The sequence below is a fragment of the Curcuma longa genome, unplaced genomic scaffold (genome assembly GCF_044706935.1).
Source record: "Curcuma longa cultivar G26 ecotype Majalengka, Jawa Barat unplaced genomic scaffold, ITB_CL_G26_1.1 contig_26450, whole genome shotgun sequence".
Taxonomy (NCBI): Eukaryota; Viridiplantae; Streptophyta; class Magnoliopsida; order Zingiberales; family Zingiberaceae; genus Curcuma; species Curcuma longa.
Window position 1 is genome coordinate 1 of NW_027433125.1, and position 6,594 is coordinate 6,594.

At 40.5% G+C, this 6,594-nt stretch overlaps 2 pseudogenes; one reads left to right on the forward strand and one right to left on the reverse strand.

Moving 5' to 3' along the window:
• Window positions 1–7: 7 nt before the first annotated feature.
• LOC141818887 (oligopeptide transporter 1-like) lies at window positions 8–2,679 on the reverse strand (annotated as a pseudogene).
• Window positions 2,680–4,610: 1,931 nt separating this feature from the next.
• On the forward strand, window positions 4,611–5,535 carry LOC141818888 (oligopeptide transporter 1-like; annotated as a pseudogene).
• Window positions 5,536–6,594: the final 1,059 nt, after the last annotated feature.

Consider the following 6,594-nt stretch of genomic DNA (forward strand, 5'->3'; position numbering starts at 1 on the left):
GGAATACAAGTACGAGAGCGCATGCCAACAAAACTTCCCTGTAATGAAGTTGAATTTGACCTCCAAAATCTTCACAGACCAAAATTGTCATTCTCATCATCAACAACAATATGGAATAAAACCACCACTTACGAATGAATTCATAATTTGCTTCATTAGCCTCGAATGCACATCTTGCTCATCATTTTTATATGTCTTTTCAACTGTTACCAAAGTGACATGTAGATCATAAATTACGTACTACACCAATTAATCGATATATATATATATAGAAAAGTTATCCTGCACGACAGCCTCATGTGTGCCATCCGACCAACCATCGCTGTCGCCACCACTATCACGTTGTTCGATCACTGCCGATCGCCGGCTCGCCGCGTTTCGACTCGGTGCCCACCGACGTGACGTTCGACATCGGATTCCTGTCGAAATCCGGCCAAATCAATGCCCGTTCACTAGCAGTGACGAATGGTAATATATATATATATATATATATATATATATATATATATATATATATATATATATATATATATATTTATTTATTTATTTATTTATATATCGGGGCCGGACTCCGACACCCTCCGGACCCCCGGCGAGTTGCAGTTCCAACGAGCCCGGTCCGATGGCAATCGGTGGTCGGACGGTGGGAAGCGACGAAGGTCCGAGGAGAAACACTGTGCAATTACGATTTTTGGACAGCTGCTGTTGATCGCGATCGAGAGTGGACAACGTGGATCGATCGCACACGGGGTCGCGTTTTTTTCGTCGCGCAGTATATCAAATCTATATATATATATATATATAGAGAATTGCTATGCTGAGCGTCTCCCGTGCGCGCCACCGTGAGCGACAGCTGACCTCTCCCCATTGCCGCCTTCGCCGCGCCGCCGTCCGGTCACCGCCGACCGTCGGACCGGATGCGTTGGATGCGCAGCTCGCCGGCGCTCCGGCAGGAGTCGGATTACGACCGGATGGTGGCCGGAATCCGACCGAAAACCGCCTGGAAACGAGCTGTTCGGGAGGCGCCCACTGTTGGCCGGAAACGACGGGTTTCCGGCCAAATCGGGGCCGGAGACCGGCCGGGGTCGACGCGCCAGGCGACGGCGCATCGACCCCGGCCGGTCTCGGCCGAATTTGGCCGGAAACCCGCCGATTTCCGGCCAACAGTGAGCAATAGCGGCTGACGGCCGATTTCGCCGGAATCGGCAGGTTTCCGGCCAAATCGGGGCCGGAGACCGGCCGGGGTCGACGCGCCAGGCGACGGCGCGTCGACCCCGGCCGGTCTCCGGCCCCGATTTGGCCGGAAACCCGCCGATTTCCGGCCAACAGTGGCGCCTCATGAACAGTGCGTTTCCAGGCGGTTTTCGGCCGGATTCCGGCCGCCAGCCGGAATCCGACTCCGGCCGGAGCGCCGGTGAGCTGCGCATCCAACGCACCCGATCCGACGGTCGGCGGTGACCAGACGGCGGCGCGGCGTCGGCGGCAATGGGGAGAGGTCGGCTGTCGCTCACGGTGGCGCGTAGGAGTTGACGCTCAGCATAGCAATTCTTATATATATATATATATATATATATATATATATATATATATATATATATATATATATATATTATATATATATATATATGGGTCAAGTTAAAATTATATATTCATACGTCGAGTATAATGTGACAAACTAAAATGAGTACATACCTCCCATTGTAAAGAGCAATACGAGAAATAGATGATGTGAACTAAGCAAGACTAAATCTTTTACTATAAATTAGTGATATAGTGAAGTATACTTTTGAGTATTTATCATAGATTTCTTGATTTAACAAGAGATTATTTGGATCTACAATTCTTGAGATATCGTATTTGTGGCCGGTAGAATCTTAGATATTAATCGAAATCAATGAAAATTTTCTTCCATCGTATGCATTACTCCAATAAGAGAAGGGCAAAATTATATATGCAATTACAATAAATCCAACCAACATGTTGAATATTATAAATGAAGGAAGAACTAAAAGATTTCTAATGAAACTTATTATCGTCATCCAATCGAGTGTAACTGATCCAATGTCTAGTCCATTCATCCCAAATTCAATTTGTTATGCAGTGATCGAGTACTTCCATATCCAGCACATAAATGAGAGAGCGGTAATGAGCTGCAAGAAATAAGAAGGGACGATGCTATAAGCGAAAATCGCAGCACAGACAATAAAAAAGAATTGATAACGTGATAATCCTCCCTTAGGCCTCTTATATATCTTGCTCATATAATATCTTGCTGGGAAGTACAAGTAAGACAACTATTACATATCAATTTAATTATTTTTATTTAGAGCTTATATTAATAATTCTTTATGAACATTAACAACAACAAACTAACATACCTATAAAATGAGATGTTGGCGATTACACTGGGCCACTACATATACAGTGAATCTACTAAAACTTTTAGAAACAAACCAGTAAATTCGAAACTCAAAAATCACAAATATAAATTGAATGTAAAATATATTTCTATATGATTATTTCTCGATCATAATAAATTAAACTTGATTCCTGAGATGATATAACTAAGAGTAAAACGGGTCAAATATGAATTTCTCTATGATGAAAGATCTGGGCTATGCTAATGAACAAATGAAGGTGACTATCGTTGTTTTTTTCATTAATCTTATTTTCCTTCATGATCTTAATTTTTACAGCGAGAAGACTTGCTGACAATGGCTGATCCAAGTGTTGTAGTACTAATGTAAAATCATGTTGTCATGCTCATGATATTCTTTCATGAAAGATAAATTAGTTGCAAAATATAATTTCATCCTTTAATATGTATTATTAAAGTAGTTAATTAATTACTAATGTATAGCTATATTTCTACACTTAATTAGTTAGTTAGTATTGTATTTTTCTTTTTATTTTTGTTTCTCTATGTTTTTAGAGAGGAGATAATTAAGGTTTGCAAAGGCATGCTTAATTATACCTTGCTAATAAGTTAGTGTGGTTTTATTTTTATTTTCGTATGCACGTTTATTAAGGAGATGAGAATGATATTTTGTAAAAGTATTTATCTATACGATATATATTTTTATTTTCGTATGCACGTGTATTAAGTAAGGAGATGAGAATGATATTTTGTAAAAGTATTTATCTATACAATATATATATATATATATATATTGTATAGACAAACGCCGCGCGACTCCTCCGCGACAGCCGACCTCCTCTCATTCATCGTCGCCGTTCGTCGCCGTCCGATCACCGTTGGCCGCAATTTCGGACTCGTTGGAATCACAACTCGACGGCGCACACATTGGCATCGGATTCCGGCCGGATTGTGGCCGGAATCCGGCCGGAATCCCGACAGAGGCGCTGTTGGCCGATTCCGGCAGAAATCGGCCGGAATCCGGCCGAATCGCGGCCGGAGACCGGCCGCGGTCGACGCGCCCGGCGCCGGCGCGTCGACCGCGGCCGGTCTCCGGCCGCGATTCGGCCGGAATCCGTCCGATTTCGGCCGGAATCGCCCAACAAAGGCTCTGTCACGTTTCTGGCCGGATTTCAGCCGGATTCCGGCCACAATCCGGCGGGAATCCGGGTCCGGCCGGAGCGCCGGCGAGTTGGCCTTCCAACGCATCCGGTCCGGCGGCCGTTGGTGGTCGGACGACGGTGAACAGCGGCGGAGAAGCAGCGAACGTCGGAGGAGTCGCGGACGGTTGCGCGGGATATGTCGCGCGGCATATCAAAATCGTATATATATATATATATATATATATATATATATATATATATATATATATATATATATATATATATATATATATATATATATATATACAGGTCTGATATCCTGCGCGACGAAAAAACCCGACTCCCGTGCGCGACCGCCGGACCTCCCCGTGTTCATCGCCGCCGTTCGTCGCCGTCCGGTCACCGCCGGCCACCATCCGACCGAAACAGAGCAGACACGCTGGTGGCCGATTTTGCCGGAATCCGACCAGATTAAGGCGGAAATCAGCCGCCAGCGTCTGGCGGCGATTTCGACCGAAATCCGGCCCCGATTCGGCCAGAATCCGGCCGAATTCCGGTCGAAATCGGCCAACAGTGAATCGGGGCCGGACTCCGACACCCGCCGAACCGCCGGTGAGTTGCGGTTCCAGCGGGTCCGATCCGGCGGCAATCGGTGGTCGGACGGCGATGAACGGACGCCAGGAAGCGGCGAAGGTCCAAGGAGAAACACTGTGCAATCGTGATTTTTGGACGGCTGCTGTTGATCGCGATCGGGCGTGGACGGCGTGGATCGATCGCGCACGGGGTCGCGTTTTTTTCGTCGCGCAGTATATCAAATATATATATATATATATATATATATATATATATATTATTAATTAACTACTTTAATAATACATATTAACCGATGAAATGATATTCTACAACTAATTTATCTCGAATGGAAAAGTACCATTAGCATGACAACATGATTTTACATTAGTACTCCAACACTTGGACCAGTCGTTATCTACAAATTTTCTCGCTTCCAAAGTAAATATCAAGATCATGAATTAAAATAAGATTAGTCAAAAAAAATGATAGTCACCTTCATTCTCTCCATTATCATAGTCATGATCTTTTACAATAGAGAAATACACATTTGACCCGCTTTATTCTTGGTTATATTGACTCAGATACCAAGTTTAATTTGTTATGATCGAGAAATAATCATATAAATAAATATTTTACATTCAATTTATATATGTGATTTTTGGATTTCAAATTTGCTAGTTTGTTTCTAAAAATTTTAGTGAATTCACCGTATATGTGGTGGCCTAGTGTAATCGCCAACATCTCATTTTACAGGTATGTTAGTTTGTTATTGTAAATGTTTATAAAGAATTATTAATATAAGCACTAAATGAAAATAATTAAATATATATGTAATAGTTATCTTACTTTTACTTCCCTGCAAGATATTATATGAGCAGGATATATGAGAGACCTAAGGGAGAGTTATCACGCTATCCATTCTTTTTTATTATCTGTGTTGCGATTTTTGCTTATAGCATCGTCCCTTTTTATTTCTTACAGCTCATTACTGCTCTCTCATTTATGTGCTGGATATGAAAGTACTCAATCACTGCACAACAAATTGGGTTCGGGATGAATGGACTAGGCATTGGATCAGTTACACTCGATTGGATGACGCTGATAAGTTTCATAGGAAATCCTTTAATTCTTCCTTCATTTGTGATATTCAACATGTTGGTTAGATTTATTATAATTGCATATATAATTTTGTTCTTATCTTATTGGAGTAATGCAAACGATGCAAGAAAATTTCCATTGGTTTCAACCAATATCTATAATTCCACCGACCACAAATACGATATCTCAAGAATTATAGATCCAAACAATCTCTCGTTAAATCAAGAAGTCTATGATAAATACTCAAAGGTATACTTCATTACATCACTAATTTACAATAAAGGATTTAGTCTTGCTTAATACACATCCTCTATTTTTCATATTGCTCTTTACAATGGGAGATATGTACTCATTTTAATTTGTCACATTATACTCAATGTATAAATATATAATTTTAACTTGACTCATATATATTATAAATATATATATATGTCATGATCGCGGCCGACCCGATTGCGACCGCCAGTGGGCGGGCAATGATTTGGCCGGATTTCGATCGAATTCTTGCCACAATCCGATCGAAATCCGACGTCGGACATCGCGCGGGTGGGCGACGCATCGAACGCGACAGAGCCGGCGACCGATAGTGACTGAACAACGCGACAGTGGTAGCGGCAGCTGGTCGGACGACGCGCACGGGTCACGCACGAGGCTATTTTCATAAATTGGTAAAAAAAATTAATATGACCATCACGTGAAAAAAATGATAATTTTTTTGGAGTCAAAACTACGTGCATTCATGAAGGAAAGTACATTATGTGTTTAGAAAAACTTGACAACAAAACCAACTAAGATAATAACCTTCTACCCATTCGAATGTCAAGGAAGAAAGCCCAGTTTGATCAACAATGCCTTCAAAAAGCTCTACTTATGACTTAACTCGATCATAGGCCTTACTCATATCTAAATTGGTTTCCACAATTTACATAGTGTTGATGATAATAAAAAAAATCAGTAGGCTTTTTTTTTTTGGCTAACATTCTCTGAGAAATGTGGTTATGATGTTAGGTAAGTGCATCAATCTAAATTGGTTTATGCTTGCTTAGAAATTCAGTTAAAAGTTGAGATCTGAAAGGTAAGGCATCAACGTTAGGTAAAAATTTCATTTAATCTAAAGTCACAATGAATTTGCGGATTAAAAAAATACTGAATAGATAATTATTTACATGCATTAATTGATAAAATTACTTATTTATGAAAAAATTATTTGTCCAAAATTTAATTTATGAGAATATTAATGCGAATACATTTAAATTTATGTACAATATTATATATTTACAAAAAAATAAAAAATATATATTAAATTTTAAATGGGTCCAGTTCGACCATTTGTTGGATATTAATTTTATAAATATATTTTTTTATAATTAATATTATAATATAAAATAGCATATATTATTTTGG